The sequence below is a fragment of the Anomaloglossus baeobatrachus genome, chromosome 8 (genome assembly GCF_048569485.1).
Source record: "Anomaloglossus baeobatrachus isolate aAnoBae1 chromosome 8, aAnoBae1.hap1, whole genome shotgun sequence".
In the NCBI taxonomy this organism is placed as follows: domain Eukaryota; kingdom Metazoa; phylum Chordata; class Amphibia; order Anura; family Aromobatidae; genus Anomaloglossus; species Anomaloglossus baeobatrachus.
This window is the reverse complement of record NC_134360.1, coordinates 139,368,924-139,388,940: the sequence shown is the minus strand read 5'-3', so window position 1 is coordinate 139,388,940 and position 20,017 is coordinate 139,368,924.

The window sequence follows — 20,017 nt, the reverse complement described above, 5'->3', positions numbered from 1 at the left end:
ACCTACAACAGTTTTGTACTGTATAAAAAATCACAAGGGGCCCTCACATTTCTGCAATACCAGGAAAAAATTATTGAGTCCCTCATGTTTGACTCAGCGGCACCAGAGGCAGCCTTTGAGTCAGAGAATGCCCGGAGACTAACGGAACGGCATTTTATGCGTCTCATGCCTCCTACTCCCACCCAAAACCGTCCTAAAAAAAGGTGCCGGGTCTGCAGCAAACAGGGCAGTAGGAGCGAATCTAGATATTACTGTCCCATGTGCCCTTCCCAGCCAGGACTTTGTGTTACCCCCTGCTTCGAGATCTACCACAAATCCCACAATTATTAGACATTATACACTATTCCCAAATTGTGTGGTAGGGTTTTTCTTTCACGTTTATATTTTCTGTGTAGTGAGCCCCTGTGTTACTTGTCAAATAAAATTTACTATTTTCATCAGTAAAACACATTTTACCCCATTTCACAAATAATTCCAGGACTTGATCACTCACATACCGAAGTGTTATGCAGACAAATTCTCGTCATATGCCCACGTCTGCGTACTCCAGAATGTGGACCCCGCAAATGTTCTTGAAACATCTGATCATCTGACAAATAATTCCAAGATTTGATCACTCACAAAGTTTTAGCACCAGTCATCTTAGTCTGACTGCTATTACAACTACGTCTTGGTGATACGGGCATGATAATTTTATTGGAGGATCTGAAGCTGTTCTGTAATTTTACACCATGGGCTTTACTGCATGGTTCTTGCCGAACCTCCTGCACTGGACAATACTTTTATAACCCTGTGGGGGACTGGTTGTTTTGTGCATATAGCAGTTCCGACCTTGGCAGGTAGGAGCCTGTTATGATGTACCATGTCGGCTGGCACAATTGTCCCTCATATAGGGATTGATGATGCTAAACAGACATTGTACGACCAGTCTCTGAAAAATTAACGTGTCCTTATAGCCCTCCTGGTGTTCCTTCATCTCTGGAACAAGCACAAGTCTGCCATATAATTGGCGGTATTTTCCTCCACATTTTGCCCTTCACTCCAAGATAAAATGTACAAAAAATCCATTTATGTGGGTTTTCAGTTGTTCTGATAACACATAGGCTCTGCAAATCAAATAATCCAAAATTTGAAAAGTGCACCTTCCCTTCCAAGTCCTGCCGTTTGCCCAAACAGACGTTTTTGACTACATGTTGGGTATCGCTGGACTCGTAAGAAAGTGGGTAACAAAAAGAGGGGTCCACGTTTTGGTGTTACATCTTGTAAAAGTGGAAAATTTGGTGCTAAAGCATCACTTTTGTGAAAAAGAAGAACATTTTCAATATGACAACCTATTGTTATAAAATTCTGTGAAGTACCTGTGGGTTCAAAATGCACACTATACCACTAGATAACGTCCTTGAGGGGTATAGATTCCAGAATGGGGTCAGTTGTGGGGGAGCTCTACTGTTTAGCCACTTTAGGGGGTCTCCAAACACAACATGGCGTGCGCTAATGATTCCTGCCAATTTTGCAGTCAAATGGCGCTCCTTTCATTCCGCACCCTGCCGTGTACCCAGACAGTTGATTTCCGCCACATATGATGTATCGGCGAACTCAGGAGAAATTGCACAATACATTTTATGGTGGTTTTTTTCCTTTTACCCTTGTGAAAAAAAAGCTACATGGTTGAAGTAACAATTTTGTGTTAAATTTTAATTTTTTTATTTTCATGGCTCAACGCTATAAAGTTCTGTGAAGCCCCTGGGGGTTCAGGGTACTCACCAAACATCTAAATAAATTCCTTGAGGGGTCTAGTTTCCAAAATGGGGTCAGTTGTGGGGGGTTTCTGCTGTTTAGGTACCTTAGGGGCCCTACAAATGCAACATGGTGCCCACAATCTATTTCAGCCAAATTTGCTTTCCAAACTTCAAATATTGCTCCTTGTGTTCCCAGCCCTCCCATTTGCCCAAACAGAGGTTTCTGACCACATATGGGGTATCACCGCGCTCATAAGAAAGTGGGTAATAAACGTTGGGGTCCAATTTTTGGAATTACCTCTTGAAAAAGTAAGAAAATTAATGCTAAAGCAACATTTTTGAGAAAAAAAATGAAAATTTTCAATATGACAATGTAACGTTATCAAAATCTGTGAAGTACCTGTGGGTCCAAAATGCTCACTATACCCCTAGATAGAAGCCTTGAGGGGTCTAGTTTCCAGAAGGGTGTCACTTGTGAGGGGTTTCTGCTGTTTAGGTACCTTAGGGGCCCTACAAATGCAACATGGTGCCCACAATCTATTTCAGCCAAATTTGCTTTCCAAACTTCAAATATTGCTCCTTGTGTTCCCAGCCCTCCCATTTGCCCAAACAGAGGTTTCTGACCACATATGGGGTATCACCGCGCTCATACGAAAGTGGGTAATAAACGTTGGGGTCCAATTTTTGGAATTACCTCTTGAAAAAGTAAGAAAATTAATGCTAAAGCAACATTTTTGAGAAAAAAATGAAAATTTTCAATATGACAACGTAACGTTATCAAAATCTGTGAAGTACCTGTGGGTCCAAAATGCTCACTATACCCCTAGATAGAAGCCTTGAGGGGTCTAGTTTCCAGAATGGCGTCACTTGTGAGGGGTTTCTGCTGTTTAGGTATCTTAGCGGACATGTAAATGCAACATGGTGCCCGCAATCTATTTCAGCCAAATTTGCTTTCCAAACTTCAAATATTGCTCCTTGTGTTCCCAGCCCTCCCATTTGCCCAAACAGAGGTTTCTGACCACATATGGGGTATCACCGCGCTCATAAGAAAGTGGGTAACAAGTTTTGGGGTCCATTTTGTTGTGTTATTTCTTCTAAAATTGATTACATTTGGGGTAAAGCAACATTTTTAGGTAAAATTTTATTTTTTGCTTTTTTCATTCCACATTGCTTTAGTTCCTGTGAAGCACCTAAAGGGTTAATAAACTTCTTGAATGTGGTTTTGAGTACTTTGAGGGGTGCAGTTTTTAGAATGGTGTCACTTTTGGGTATTTTCTGTCATCTAGGCCTCTCAAAATCACTTCAAATGTGATGTGGTCCCTAAAAAAATGGTTTTGTAAATTTTGATGTAAAAATGAGAAATTGCTGATAAACTTTGAACCCTTCTAACTTCCTAACAAAAAATATTTTTTTTTCCAAAATTGTGCTGATGTAAAGTAGACAAGTGGGAAATGTTATTTATTAACTATTTTGTGTCACAGAACTCTCTGGTTTAACGGAAAAAAAATTCAAAAGTTGAAAATTTCAAAATTTTCAAAAATTTTGCCAAAATTCATATTTTTTCACAAATAAACGCAAAAAATTTTATCCAACATTTGGTACTAAAATGAAGTCCAATATGTCACGAAAAAACAATCTCAAAATCAGTGGGATCCGTTGAAGCGTTCCAGAGCTATAACCTGCTAAAATGACACTGGTCAGAATTGCAAAATTTGGTCTGGTCATTAAGGTGAAAATTAGCTCCGTCACTAAGGGGTTAAATAAAAGAACATTTCACTGGAAATCATGGTATTCAAAGATTAATAATCAATTAAATTGTTTACACATGTGTTAAGACAGTAAAGAACCTACCGCCCACTCACCAGTTCAAGCCCTATATCATCTACAAAAACATTATCTCCAATGACTCTATATTGACACAATCCAATTGATAAGATATCATATTCAGCTTATTTTGCCATTTACAATTATAACATATTTACAATCTAAAATTGCTATGGTGCACATTTTTGAAAAGGAAAAGAGAGAAAAAGTTGGTATCATTATTAGAAATGAGCGAACCGGTCTCCGAACCGAGGTCTGGTTCGAGTTCGGTTCGTCGAACCGCTCGAACCCAAAGGAAACAATGGGACGCTATCACAAACACATAAAAACACCTAGAAAACACCCTCAAAGGTGTCCAAAAGGTGACAAACAACTCACAACACAATACAAACACATGGGAAAGTGACAAGGACAAATACTCATGCGAAAACTAAACAGCTGGACGAGGAAAAAGAGGATGAGAGACAAATATAGGCATGGCATGCCCTTCTAAAATCTTGTAAAACACCTCAAAGCGGAGTCTCCCTTTTTTCCAAAAATTGGGCCACACAGACACCCACCCCTTCAGTGGCAGCACTTGTGCCCCAATTGTACACTTCACAGGTAGATTTGCATCAAGCACATTCAAAAATACGCCATCCTTAACCATCCCCAAGGATGACACCGGGGTAGGTAGCAAAGTCTTTGCTGATCCCAGATCTGTTAATCTTGGATAATTTTTAGAAACACTGTAAGCAAGGGTTACTCCAAGCGGAGTCTCCCTTTTTTCCAAAAATTGGGCCACACAGACACCCACCCCTTCAGTGGCAGCACTTGTGCCCCAGTTGTACACTTCACAGGTAGATTTGCATCAAGCACATTCAAAAATACGCCATCCTTAACCTTCCCAAGGATGACACTGGGGTAGGTAGCAAAGTCTTTGCTGAACCATGACTTGTTCATCTTGGATCCTTTTAAAAAACACAGCAAGGGTTACTCCAAGCAGAGTCTCCCTTTTTTTCCAAAAATTGGGCCACACAGACACCCCTTCAGTGGCAGCACTTGTGCCCCAGTTGTACACTTCACAGGTAGATTTGCATCAAGCACATTAAAAAATACGCCATCCTTAACCATCCCCAGGATGACACCGGAGTAGGTAGCAAAGTCTTTCCTGATCCCAGATCTGTTCATCTTGGATCATTTTTAGAAACACTGTAAGCAAGGGTTACTCCAAGCAGAGTCTCCCTTTTTTCCAAAAATTGAGTCACACAGACACCCCATCAGTCGCAGCACTTGTGCCCCAGTTGTACACTTCACAGGTAGATTTGCATCAAGCACATTCAAAAATACGCCATCCTTAACCGTCCCCAGGATGACACCGGGGTATGAAGGAAAGACTTTGCTGAACCATGACTTGTTCATCTTTGCTCCTTTTAAAAAACACAGCAAGGGTTACTGTAAAAACATTACAATTAATACATCTAGTTATTAAACACTTTATAATAGGACATATTATATATGTTAACAGTTCTGTCTATATTGGAGGGCATAGCTTATTGATAACAGCTCTACATTATTAATATCAAGGTATCTGTATCAATCTAGGTAAATGCTGACATAGTGTGATATAAATACCATTCTATCTGGAAGCTTCTAGTGATTACATCATATGTAACTGCGTTCAGCTGAAATACCCTATATGGTTTGGACAGTTGTCATATAACATACGGTGGGAGGGGGTGGCTGCTCTGACTCCTGCTCCGAGAGTCAATCCACACATGTCGAAGCTGATCCATCCAGCCATTTCACCCAAGACGAAGCAAGATGTGGCTGCTCTTGCTCTCTCTCTCTTTCTGAAACTCAAGAAAAGATGAAGGAATACTTCTATTGAGTAGTATGGACTAATTAAATCTCTTTTACGTAAGCTAATGAAATATAATTATTTTTTTCCTTTCTGTAACTGAAATCTGGCAACCATTTTAAATAGATATAAATACATCTATTCATTTTTCTACATATTTTGAAGTTTTGTCTTTCATGCGCTTTTACGTATTTGAAGAAAAATATATTTAAGAGTATATTTTTTAACATTTGGTGAGCTCAGCCATTCGTTTTTTTTTAAATTTTTTGTACTTGTTCCTTTACTTTGCGCAACAGGGGACAGCAGTAATAAATATCTCCTGCAAAGTGTCAGGGAATTGACATTTTATAAAAATCACGCGGGACCTAGGAAATACGTATAAGTCAAGTTGCATGAATGTTTTTTTAAATGAACTTTAACCTTTGCTAAGCCACAGATGATAATCTTTTGACGTGTCTTTGGAGGAGAAAGAATAAGTCAGTCCATAAGAGGTGCTACAAATACTGATTATAAGTCAAGGTAAGACAATGAATTTAAATTATTTTTCTTAACAAAGTAAGCATTTAGAGAAGTCTAGTTTAGTGAATTTATGGTTAGAGTCGTATGGAGAGTGTGATCTAGCAAATTCACGAGTCAATTCTAAGGTATTTTTTAACAAAGAGAGAGAGAAGCTTCGAAATTTATTGCATTTAGTTCGGGAATTCCATAAGTCAGTGATAGAGAGATCCAAAGACTGCTTAAAACCTGAAATGTCAGTAAGTGATATTGTGAATTCTGATTCTAATTTTGCAAATGAAAAGTCAGATTTTGACTGTCATGAAGATGGCTGCAGACATGTGCCGTCTATTAAAGGTGATCTTCACGACAGCAGGAAATTACATAGAGAAGTCAGAAGGGGGAGGAGCCAGAGTAGGAGACGTGCAAAAAGTTGTCAGAAAAGGAAATGACAAAGCGGAGCCAGAAGGGGGAGGAGTCAGAGAGCATGGCGGAAATCAGTTTCTAAAAATAGAACAGGCTAAGTTAGAACTTAAACTTAGGAAGAATCTTTTGGACTTATGCAAATTAATTCCCGCATACGATCCCAAAATACATGTATGCAGAAATTCAGAAATATTTGAAAGTAGTGTTGAAAAGTTAAATTTAACTAATAGTGAGAAGTCTCAGTTATTCCGTATGTGGATACCCCAACATTTTTTCAGACAGCTAGCATTAAAAAAGTCTTCTGACAATGAGACATTTGATTGTTCAAATGATGATGAAATCACGAGGCTGAGAAATCTCATTTTCTGTGAATGGAATGAATCTAATCCAAATTATGAGATGTTGAAGGAATTACAAATTGAACAGAATGAATGTACGTTCTCATTTATGTCCGTTTTTGAACGTTTATATAGGGCAGTCATTGCAAATGTCAGACCGAATGAAATAGTACATTTGTTCGTCAAGAAATTTAATAAAATTCTTGATGATAAAACCTGTGTTATAGCGTTAAAGAAACGGAATCTATTCGAAAGTACCCAGTTTATCGATTTTGTTAGAAATTACCACAAGCAATCAAAACAGAAATTAATTAATTCCGAAAAACCAACACAAAAAAAGGAGAGATTCAGTGGAAAATCAACAGTGTCTCCCAGATCCAAATATTCCTGTGACAAAATGTATAAAATTCGTAGGAAATTGCATGTAAATTGCAAATCATACAATCCATCACAATTATTATTATCTAAAAATCTTTTTCCACAGGAAAAACCGTTGTTTCCCTTGTCTCCAGTGAAGGGATTGGTCACAGGATGAGATATTGATGATCCCAGACAAATGATGAGTAAAAACTTTGAAAGACAGAGACAGCTGGGTGGTCTTTCAGAAAGAGACATTCTTTCTCATTTAAGGAAAAAAACTGAGTTACAGAATATTATCAGAGATTCCAACAGGTTGAAAATGACTATAATAGATCGGATCTTTGAAGAAAAATTTAGGTTTGGTTTTCAGCTGGATAAAGGGGATTTCTGGATAAATTAATTTTATTTGATATTTATTATTATTCATATACAGTGTATCCATGTAATACATACCTTCTATAGATTTATATATATATATATATATATATATTTTTTATATATATATATATATATATATATATATATATATATATATATATATATAAATATATGTGTGTATAAAAAGGTAGTGATAGTAAGATCAAAGTCATATTTTCATTTAGTTATATAATAGTTTAATTTTATAAATTAATAATTTGATCTCTGTATATGAATAATAATATTCAAAATTAATAATAAGGAAAAGTATAGCATATTTTAAGTGTTTTATTTTTATCATAAATATGATAATAATTTTATTCTTTTATTTCCCTCAGAATTTCTCAGTAAAGCAAATTGATGAAGTATTACATTTTTATTTATAAATTTGTTCTTATCCTCAATCAGGAAACATATATCTTATATTTGCGTAAGGCTAATCGTTAAAGCATGCAAAATAATAATTATTTTTCTCAGGTAGCAATTATCAGGAGGAAGATCAGTTGTTTTTAACATTTTTTTCAGGAATATGAATATACATATGTTTTCCTTATTGCTATTTGAAGTGTAATCTGAGTTTTTGGAGTGGAATGCTTAAACTTGCTTGTTTTGTTGGAATGGTGTTCCTTGCACGTAACCAGAGCATGTGACACTTGAATTACTGAGCTAATAATAAGTGCTGTCTGTCCTATGGTCAAATGTACAGTATGTGACTATCAAAGGTACCTGTTACTCATGAGTATATGTAATAAATTAGTCGTATACTTCAAGAAGTACTTCATATTAGTAACATATTTTTGAAATGCGCATAGAGAAATTGAAAATCAAAAAGGGAATATGTGTTATCCATATGTTTGTCTGTATGTGGATAGTTTTGTATATACAGAGAGACAGTCTAATTATCTGAGCAGCTGCTGACGTCAATTACTTGCCCAAAGTCTTTGAAGGTTCCAAAGAAAAAAAGGAAAACATTTTTTTTTCCCTTCAAGGTTATTATATATATATATATATATATATATATATATATATATATATATATATTATTTAGAATAAATAAGTTATAGTGCATAAATATAAATAATGAAGAAATTTATACAGAATATATCTTATTCATAGACATATTTCTTTAGTATAGTTGTGTTAGGATCCTTATTAAAGGTTTATTCTGAAGAATCATATTCTAGAATAACTATTTTTAATGTTTTGATTTTTATACAGTTTTGTGTTACTTATTTTATTTTACTGATACACAGATTGGTAATCATTTTCTTTTCAAATATGAAAGAAATATTTATAATATGGTCTTGAAGATATACAATATAAATTTTAATTTAATTTAATCTTGACATATTAATTTTTATAACATCATATTTCATGATATTAAAAGGAAAAGGTTAGGTTTTAATTACATATTTATATTTGATTAATATATGTGTCTATAGAATACTTTATTAGTCAATATTAATCAGGTACAAAGGAAAAATTGGAAAAAAAATTGAAGTATGGTAATCACAATGCATTTATATACTAAAGAAGAGTATTATCAACAAGGTTACATGACTTAATTATATTTATAGGTTAATGATATGACAAGTATGGAAATCATACAAGATATTGGTAATATTAAGGTTATGTGTTATTAAGGACATAAGTGTCATATACATAGAAGGCCTTATTTTTATTCCAATTTTTAATTTTTTTTTTTATTCCAATTTTCATTTTCCTTTTATTCCTATTTTATTTTTATTTTTATTCAATATTCACATTTTTAATCAAAATTTCAATTCTACAATTTTATTTTTCTTTCTAATTTTTAATATCTCAATTGAGAAAACACTTCAATATTTAGTTAAGTAATATCTAATATAAGAATATTACTTTATTAAAAATGAATCATATTAAAAAGGAAAGTTCCAATTTTTGGAAGAAAAGAACATTTCATTCATCAATATATTCAATTATTTACTTCCTAGTAATACATTATTCTCATATTAGTATGTTAACATAATAAGGATGAAATATTACTTATAGTTACACATTTTCTTATATAGTAGGTTATTTATTAAATAATAGACAAATCAAATAAATTAAATTAGAGTAATAAAGATGGAAGATCAAGGTACATCTAGGTTTACCTTCCTATATTAAAATATTATATTTTTTAATCAATAATAATCATTTATAATGAGTAATATTGTGTTTTGATGGAATCATCCAGTCTTTTCTAAAAGGTTATTTGCTTTGGTTTATAATTTCACAAATTATCTAATTAAATAAGCCACATTGTTGCCTTTCATATTAATAATATGGTACATGTTATAAGTACATATTATATTATTTTATATTGAGTATTACATTTTGGTTACATTCAACACATTGCCACCTATGGTTTGGAAAGATAATTACACCAATGGCAAAAAAGGTTATTACATGAGAATACTATCGTCTATACCAGTATGCAGTATTATTACATCATTCTAAGTATCAATTATATTAATACTTTTTCTATAATAATAATAAGACATGGTATTATAGTATTAGAGTTATGATACGCTGTGACATTTATTAGTGAGAGAGGGGAGCCAGCACGATCTGAAAATTGCATGCATCATATAAAAAGTGAAAATTCACAGATTTATTCCAACTGTACTGTAATATAAATGAGATTTTTAGCAAATAATTGATCAATTCTTTGAACCACCCCTGCCAACGTCACGGCAAACCTCAATAGGGGGGTCCTACACTATATTCTGGATTTCGACAGGCAATGCTAATTAAGCACCATGTTATGACTGTAGTTATGCTACAATTTCTGGTGACTGACCATCACCATACCATGCATGCCTGATTTTGGTTTGCAATGTATTCCTCCTGTTGGTAGCTGTTCACATTCAGTTGCCTCACCCCTTTCCACAGGCAATGCTAATTAAGCACCATACTTGGATCTGGTCCGCCTTTATCAATGGTTGCTGTCTGGCACTGGGAGGGTCAGTTCTGATATAGTCCTGGTAGGTGTAGAGCTTGCTCTACACACTGGGACCTGGGCTGGCCTCTATCCATAATTGCCTCTTTTGCAACATAGAAGCGGCTATATACAGGTTACAGATATGTGTGCTCCATTATGGTTCTGCTTTTAACTTTATCTAGGAGGCCGCATGGCACATGAAATACATAATATAGGTTAGGACCCCCCTATTGAGATTTGCCGTGACGTTGGCAGGGGTGGCTCAAAGAATTGATCAATTATTTGCTAAAAATCTCATTTTTTTATTATAGTACAGTTGGAATAAATCTGTGAATTTGCACTTTTTATATGATGCATGCCATTTTCAGATCGTGCTGGCTCCTTTTTCTTCGACATTTATTAGTGGTAGTTATTGCCATATTTGGTATTTAGATTAGGGAATGAAGTCTTCAATCAAGACTACAGAAAGATAAAAGATAAAAAACTTCTATTAATTCTTTTAAAGTAAAAAGGGATTCCACAAAAAAGGTTGCAAAAGCTGATACTCAAAGGTCCAAAAGGTAACGTCTCAAATAAGACTGTGTTAAATATAATACACTTACCACTTCTGGACCTCAGCAAAGATGGTAATCTTATGGTGCCAGGATGGACAATGTTACAACACATGATCTGTGCATTAAGACCTCACCACAGTTACCAAGGAGAGAAATAAAGTGTTAAAGTTAACCCCTGTCGTGCTGACCAAGAACGTCTGGACACCTGTTCAAGGAATGACAACAGGCAGCACTGCACATCAAAGACCTATGCCATTCTTTTACATTTATGAACTGTGGTTATTCAACATTGGTTATGGACTTTGCAATAAAGAATAACGTTTATGGACCTGATCTAACAATGATAAACGCAATATGGGACTGTATCAAATTGGTAACCATTCATCTTTTATCAAAGGATTTATTTTTAAAAGACTGTGTTTATGCCAGATTACATTGGAGATAAGAAGACATCATCCCAGAGGACATCAGATGGTGACTGGATCTGGTTTACATCTCTTTTTAGGTTTGGGAAAGTATAATTATATATTTTATATGATTATCAGTCACGGCCTACCATAACACAAATCCACATTATTATATTATTGAACATACAACATGAATAATGCAAATTGAATATTATTATTCATCATTATCATTAAAATTAATCCACTATTGCCAAAGGAAGGAAAGAAGATCTGTTAATTTAATGATGTATTAATTTATTCGGAGAGTTTCATGTAGATTTTCCCTCCACAAGGGGAATTGTAAAAACATTACAATTAATACATCTAGTTATTAAACACTTTATAATAGGACATATTATATATGTTCACAGTTCTGTCTATATTGGAGGGCATAGCTTATTGATAACAGCTCTACATTATTAATATCAAGGTATCTGTATCAATCTAGGTAAATGCTGACATAGTGTGATATAAATACCATTCTATCTGGCAGCTTCTAGTGATTACATCATATGTAACTGCATTCAGCTGAAATACCCTATATGGTTTGGACAGTTGTCATATAACACATGGTGGGAGGGGGTGGCTGCTCTGACTCCTGCTCCGAGAGTCAATCCACACATGTCGAAGCTGATCCATCCATCCAGCCCTTTCACCCAAGACGAAGCAAGATGTGGCTGCTCTCGCTCTCTCTCTCTCTGAAACTCAAGAAAAGATGCCACAGCAAAGGGGAAGTAGACATGCAGATACCCAGAAACGGGAACTGTAACAGTACCTCCCCCTCAAGGGCCCCCCTCCTGGCGGCGCAGGTAATCGGCAACTAAGTCAGGAGCATGGACAGCCTCCTTAGGCTCCCAAGAGCGATGTTCCGGGTCATAGCCCTCCCAATCTATCAAGAAGAACCTGCGCCCTCGAACCATCTTGGAACCAAATATGGCTCGTACCTCATAGCTAGAGCGAGAGGAATCAGAGGCAGGAGAGGGCACTTCATGAGCGTGAGGTAAAATAGCTGGCTTTAACAGTAAAACATGGAATTTGTCATGGATCCTAAGATGGACGGGTATCTTCAATTGGTAGACTACTGGATTTACCTGTCGAAGAACCTCATAAGGACCCAGGAAGCGAGGAGCAAATTTGACAGAGCTCACTCTAAGTTTCAGGTGTTTTGCAGAGAGCCACACAAAGTCCCCTTTGGAGAAAAGACAGGAGCCTGGCGACGAAACCGATCGGACACCGTCTTCATACGGTCCTTAGCTGCTTGGATCGACTCTTGAGTCCGATCTCAGACCTCTCTGGCATTAGTTGCCCAGTCGGCCACAAGAGGAGGAGGTGCAGCAGCGGGAAACGGTACCGGTACCCTAGGGTGTTGCCTAATATTGAGTACGAACGGTGTCTGCCCAGTGGCTTCAGCCAGAGAATTGTTAAGGGCAATTTCTGCCCAGGGTAGGAGGGAGGACCAGTTATCGTGGTTCTCAGCAACAAAGTGGATTGATTTGTACGCTCAACCAAACCATTGGTCTCCAGATGGTATGCCGAAGAGAGATTCAACTCAATTTGCAGAAGGCTACAAAGATCTCGCCAGAAACGGGAAGCAAATTGCGGACCTCTATCACAAATGATACGATCTGGCATCCCGTGAAGCCTAAAGACATGCTTGAGAAATAGTTTGGCTAGTACCCTGGAAGATGGGATTCTTGATAACGGTATGAGATGAACCATCCGGGAGAAATGGTCCGTAATGACCCACACAAATCTATGTCCCTGTGAACACGGAAGATCACCCTCAAAGTCCATGCCTACCACCTCCCATGGTCTATCTGGCACTGGTAAAGGATGCAAGAGCCCAGCCGGTCTCTGCCATAACGGACGGTTGCGAGCACACGAGTAGCAGGATCCGACATATCTCTTGACGTGGCTGGCTAAGTGTGGCCATCAATACCACCTCTCGAGTAACTCTCGTGTCCGTCTAATACCAAAATGCCCACCCACCTTTGAGGTGTGGGCCCACAACAGTATATCATTCTGTCGATTAGGTGGAACAAAGGTCTTGCCCAGTGGGATTTGGTCTACAGTCACAGGGGAGAGCATATGAAAAACCCTGGAGGGAAGGATAAGTCGAGGTTCATCAATCTCCTCCTGGGTAGAAACCATAGAGCGAGACAGGGCGTCTGCCTTGCTATTCTTACTCCCAGACAGATAGTTGATGTAGAAGTGAAAGCGGGAGAAAAACAAGGACCCGCGGGCTTGGCGAGGATTCAGACGCTGAGCGGTTTGTAAGTACGTCAGATTCTTGTGGTCTGTATAGACCTGGAAAGGATGTTTCGTTCCTTCTAGCAAGTGACGCCACTCCTCCAAGGCTAATCTCAGGGCGAGCAATTCCCTATCCCCAATGGTATAGTTTCTCTCTGCCGGTGAAAAGGTTTTAGCAAAGAAAAAACACGGCCTTTTTCTACCTACACCGTTCTTTTGATACAAGACCGCACCAGCACCCACTGAGGATGCATCAACCTCCAAGAGGAAGGGCTTATTCTCATCGGGTCTTTGAAGAACGGGAGCAGCTGAAAAGTGTTTTTTTACTGCCTCAAAAGCCTGGCTGTCTCAGTAGACCAGACTTTTGGATTAGCACCGTACTTAGTCAAGGCCACCAAAGGAGCCACCAAAGAGGAGAAATGGGGTATGAACTGCCGGTAGTAATTTATGAATCGTAAGAAGCGTTGCACAGCCTTCAAGGAATGAGGTTTGGACCATTCTAGGACAGCAGAGAGCTTCGCAGGATCCATAGCCAGGCCCTCTGGTGAGATAATGTAACTCAAAAAAGGCAATGAGGACTGCTCGAATACATAGTAACAATGAGCTTGAGGGTGCAATGCAGAGGTGCTGCAAATTGCTTCGCACCAGTGGGACACTAATGAAGTCCAACAGCCACTTTTTGGAGGCCACTAAGTTTCCTCAGTGTTTGCTAATGTAATGTTTAAGTAACAATGAGCTTGAGGGGGCAATGCGAGGTGCTGCAAATTGCTTGGCACCAGTGGGACATTAATGAAGTCCAACAGCCATTTTTTGGATGCCACTAAGTTTCCTCAGTGTTTGCTATTATAATGGCTAAGTAACAATGAGCTTGAGGGTGCAATGCAGAGGTGCTGCAAATTGCTTGGCACCAGTGGGACACTAATGAAGTCCAACAGCCACTTTTTGGATGCCACTAAGTTTCCTCAGTGTTTGCTATTATAATGTCTTAGTAACAATGAGCTTGAGGGTGCAATGCAGAGGTGCTGCAAATTGCTTGGCACCAGTGGGACACTAATGAAGTCCAACAGTCACTTCTTGGATGCCATTAAGTTTCCTCAGTGTTTGTTATTATAATGGCTTAGTAAAAATAAGCTTGAGGGTGCAATGCAGAGGTGCTGCAAATTGCTTGGCACCAGTGGGACACTAATGAAGTCCAACAGCCACTTTTTGGATGCCACTAAGTTTCCTCGGTGTTTGCTATTATAATGGCTTAGTAACAATGAGCTTGAAAGTGCAATACAGAGGTGCTGTAAATTGTTTGGCACCAGTGGGACACTAATGAAGTCCAACAGCCACTTTTTGAATGCCACTAAGTTTCCACAGTGTTTGCTATTATAATTGCTTAGTAACAATGAGCTTGAGGGTGCAATGTAGAGGTGCTGCAAATTTCTTGGCACCAGTGGGACACTAATGAAGTCCAACAGCCACTTTTTGGATGCAACTAAGTTTCCTCAGTGTTTGCTAATGTAATGTCTTAGTAACAATGAGCTTGAGGGTGCAATGCAGAGGTGCTGCAAACTGCTTGGCACCAGTGGGACACTAATGAAGTCCAACAGCAACTTTTTGGATGCCACTAAGTTTCCTCAGTGTTTGCTATTACAATGGCTTAGTAACAATGAGCTTGAGGGTGCAATGCAGAGGTGCTGCAAATTGCTTGGCACCAGTGGGACACTAATGAAGTCCAACAGCCACTTTTTGGATGCCACTAAGTTTTTTCGGTGTTTGCTATTATAATGTCTTAGTAACAATGAGCTTGAGGGTGCAATACAGAGGTGCTGTAAATTGTTTGGCACCAATGGGACACTGATGAAGTCCAACAGCCACTTTTTTAATGCCACTAAGTTTCCACAGTGTTTGCTATTATAATGGCTTAGTAACAATGAGCTTGAGGGTGCAATGTAGTGGTGCTGCAAATTGGTTGGCACCAGCGGGAAACTAATGAAGTCCAACAGCAACTTTTTGGATGCCACTAAGTTTCCTCAGTGTTTGCTATTATAATGGCTAAGTAACAATGAGCTTGAGGGTGCAATGCAGAGGTGCTGCAAATTGCTTGGCACCAGTGGGACACTAATGAAGTCCAACAGCCACTTTTTGGATGCCACTAAGTTTCCTCAGTGTTTGCTATTATAATGTCTTAGTAACAATGAGCTTGAGGGTGCAATGCAGAGGTGCTGCAAATTGCTTGGCACCAGTGGGACACTAATGAAGTCCAACAGTCACTTCTTGGATGCCATTAAGTTTCCTCAGTGTTTGTTATTATAATGGCTTAGTAAAAATAAGCTTGAGGGTGCAATGCAGAGGTGCTGCAAATTGCTTGGCACCAGTGGGACACTAATGAAGTCCAACAGCCACTTTTTGGATGCCACTAAGTTTCCTCGGTGTTTGCTATTATAATGGCTTAGTAACAATGAGCTTGAAAGTGCAATACAGAGGTGCTGTAAAATGTTTGGCACCAGTGGGACACTAATGAAGTCCAACAGCCACTTTTTGAATGCCACTAAGTTTCCACAGTGTTTGCTATTATAATTGCTTAGTAACAATGAGCTTGAGGGTGCAATGTAGAGGTGCTGCAAATTTCTTGGCACCAGTGGGACACTAATGAAGTCCAACAGCCACTTTTTGGATGCAACTAAGTTTCCTCAGTGTTTGCTAATGTAATGTCTTAGTAACAATGAGCTTGAGGGTGCAATGCAGAGGTGCTGCAAACTGCTTGGCACCAGTGGGACACTAATGAAGTCCAACAGCAACTTTTTGGATGCCACTAAGTTTCCTCAGTGTTTGCTATTACAATGGCTTAGTAACAATGAGCTTGAGGGTGCAATACAGAGGTGCTGTAAATTGTTTGGCACCAATGGGACACTGATGAAGTCCAACAGCCACTTTTTTAATGCCACTAAGTTTCCACAGTGTTTGCTATTATAATGGCTTAGTAACAATGAGCTTGAGGGTGCAATGCAGAGGTGCTGCAAATTGGTTGGCACCAGCGGGACACTAATGAAGTCCAACAGCAACTTTTTGGATGCCACTAAGTTTCCTCAGTGTTTGCTATTATAATGGCTTAGTAACAATGAGCTTGAGGGTGCAATGCGAGGTGCTGCAAATTGCTTGGCACCAGTGGGACATTAATGAAGTCCAACAGCCACTTTTTGGATGCCACTAAGTTTCCTCAGTGTTTGCTATTATAATGGCTAAGTAACAATGAGCTTGAGGGTGCAATGCAGAGGTGCTGCAAATTGCTTGGCACCAGTGGGACACTAATGAAGTCCAACAGCCACTTTTTGGATGCCACTAAGTTTCCTCGATGTTTGCTATTATAATGGCATAGAAACAATGAGCTTGAGGGTGCAATACAGAGGTGCTGTAAATTGTTTGGCACCAGTGGGACACTGATGAAGTCCAACAGCCACTTTTTTAATGCCACTACGTTTCCACAGTGTTTGCTATTATAATGGCTTAGTAACAATGAGCTTGAGGGTGCAATGTAGTGGTGCTGCAAATTGCTTGGCACCAGTGGGACACTAATGAAGTCCAACAGCAACTTTTTGGATGCCACTAAGTTTCCTCAGTGTTTGCTATTATAATGGCTTAGTAACAATGAGCTTTAGGGTGCAATGCAGAGGTGCTGCAAATTGCTTGGCACCAGTGGGACACTAATGAAGTCCAACAGCAACTTTTTGGATGCCACTAAGTTTCCTCAGTGTTTTCTATTATAATGGCTTAGTAACAATGAGCTTTAGGGTGCAATGCAGAGGTGCTGGAAATTGCTTGGCCCCAGTGGGACATTAATGAAGTCCAACAGCCACTTTTTGGATGCCACTAAGTTTCCTCAGTGTTTGCTATTATAATGTCTTAGTAACAATGAGCTTGAGGGTGCAATGCAGAGGTGCTGCAAATTGCTTGGCACCAGTGGGACACTAATGAAGTCCAACAGACACTTTTTGGATGCCACTAAGTTTCCTCGGTGTTTGCTATTATAATGGCTTAGTAACAATGAGCTTGAAAGTGCAATACAGAGGTGCTGTAAATTGTTTGGCACCAGTGGGACACTAATGAAGTCCAACAGCCACTTTTTTAAAGCCACTAAGTTTCCACAGTGTTTGCTATTATAATTGCTTAGTAACAATGAGCTTGAGGGTGCAATGTAGAGGTGCTGCAAATTTCTTGGCACCAGTGGGACACTAATGAAGTCCAACAGCCACTTTTTGGATGCAACTAAGTTTCCTCAGTGTTTGCTAATGTAATGTCTTAGTAACAATGAGCTTGAGGGTGCAATGCAGAGGTGCTGCAAATTGCTTGGCACCAGTGGGACACTAATGAAGTCCAACAGCCACTTTTTGGATGCCACTAAGTTTCCTCAGTGTTTGCTATTACAATGGCTTAGTAACAATGAGCTTGAGGGTGCAATGCAGAGGTGCTGCAAATTGCTTGGCACCAGTGGGACACTAATGAAGTCCAACAGCCACTTTTTGGATGCCACTAAGTTTCCTCGGTGTTTGCTATTATAATGTCTTAGTAACAATGAGCTTGAGGGTGCAATACAGAGGTGCTGTAAATTGTTTGGCACCAGTGGGACACTGATGAAGTCCAACAGCCACTTTTTTAATGCCACTAAGTTTCCACAGTGTTTGCTATTATAATGGCTTAGTAACAATGAGCTTGAGGGTGCAATGTAGTGGTGCTGCAAATTGGTTGGCACCAGCGGGACACTAATGAATTCCAACAGCAACTTTTTGGATGCCACTAAGGTTTCTCAGTGTTTGCTATTATAATGGCTTAGTAACAATGAGCTTGAGGGTGCAATGCGAGGTGCTGCAAATTGCTTGGCACCAGTGGGACATTAATGAAGTCCAACAGCCACTTTTTGGATGCCACTAAGTTTCCTCGATGTTTGCTATTATAATGGCATAGAAACAATGAGCTTGAGGGTGCAATACAGAGGTGCTGTAAATTGTTTGGCACCAGTGGGACACTGATGAAGTCCAACAGCCACTTTTTTAATGCCACTAAGTTTCCACAGTGTTTACTATTATAATTGCTTAGTAACAATGAGCTTGAGGGTGCAATGTAGAGGTGCTGCAAATTGCTTGGCACCAGTGGGACACTAATGAAGTCCAACAGCCACTTTTTGGATGCAACTAAGTTTCCTCAGTGTTTGCTAATGTAATGTCTTAGTAACAATGAGCTTGAGGGTGCAATGCAGAGGTGCTGCAAACTGCTTGGCACCAGTGGGACACTAATGAAGTCCAACAGCAACTTTTTGGATGCCACTAAGTTTCCTCAGTGTTTGCTATTATAATGGCTTAGTAACAATGAGCTTGAGGGTGCAATGCAGAGGTGCTGCAAACTGCTTGGCACCAGTGGGACACTAATGAAGTCCAACAGCAACTTTTTGGATGCCACTAAGTTTCCTCAGTGTTTGCTATTATAATGGCTTAGTAACAATGAGCTTGAGGGTGCAATGCAGAGGTGCTGCAAACTGCTTGGCACCAGTGGGACACTAATGAAGTCCAACAGCAACTTTTTGGATGCCACTAAGTTTCCTCAGTGTTTGCTATTATAATGGCTTAGTAACAATGAGCTTGAGGGTGCAATGCAGAGGTGCTGCAAACTGCTTGGCACCGGTGGGACACTAATGAAGTCCAACAGCAACTTTTTGGATGCCATTAAGTTTCCTCAGTGTTTGTTATTATAATGGCTTAGTAACAATGAGCTTGAGGGTTCAATGCAGAGGTGCTGCAAACTGCTTGGCACCAGTGGGACACTAATGAAGTCCAACAGCAACTTTTTGGATGCCACTAAGTTTCCTCAGTGTTTGCTATTATAATGGCTTAGTAACAATGAGCTTGAGGGTGCAATGCAGAGGTGCTGCAAACTGCTTGGCACCAGTGGGACACTAATGAAGTCCAACAGCAACTTTTTGGATGCCATTAAGTTTCCTCAGTGTTTGTTATTATAATGGCTTAGTAAAAATAAACTTGGGGGTGCAATGCAGAGGTGCTGCAAATTGCTTGGCATCGGTGGGACACTAATGAAGTCCAACAGCCACTTTTTGGATGCCACTAAGTTTCCTCGGTGTTTGCTATTATAATGGCTTAGTAACAATGAGCTTGAGGGTGCAATGCAGAGGTGCTGTAAATTGTTTGGCACCAGTGGAACACTGATGAAGTCCAACAGCCACTTTTTTAATGCCACTAAGTTTCCCCAGTGTTTTCTATTATAATTGCTTAGTAACAATGAGCTTGAGGGTGCAATGTAGAGGTGCTGGAAATTGCTTGGCCCCAGTGGGACATTAATGAAGTCCAACAGCCACTTTTTGGATGCCAC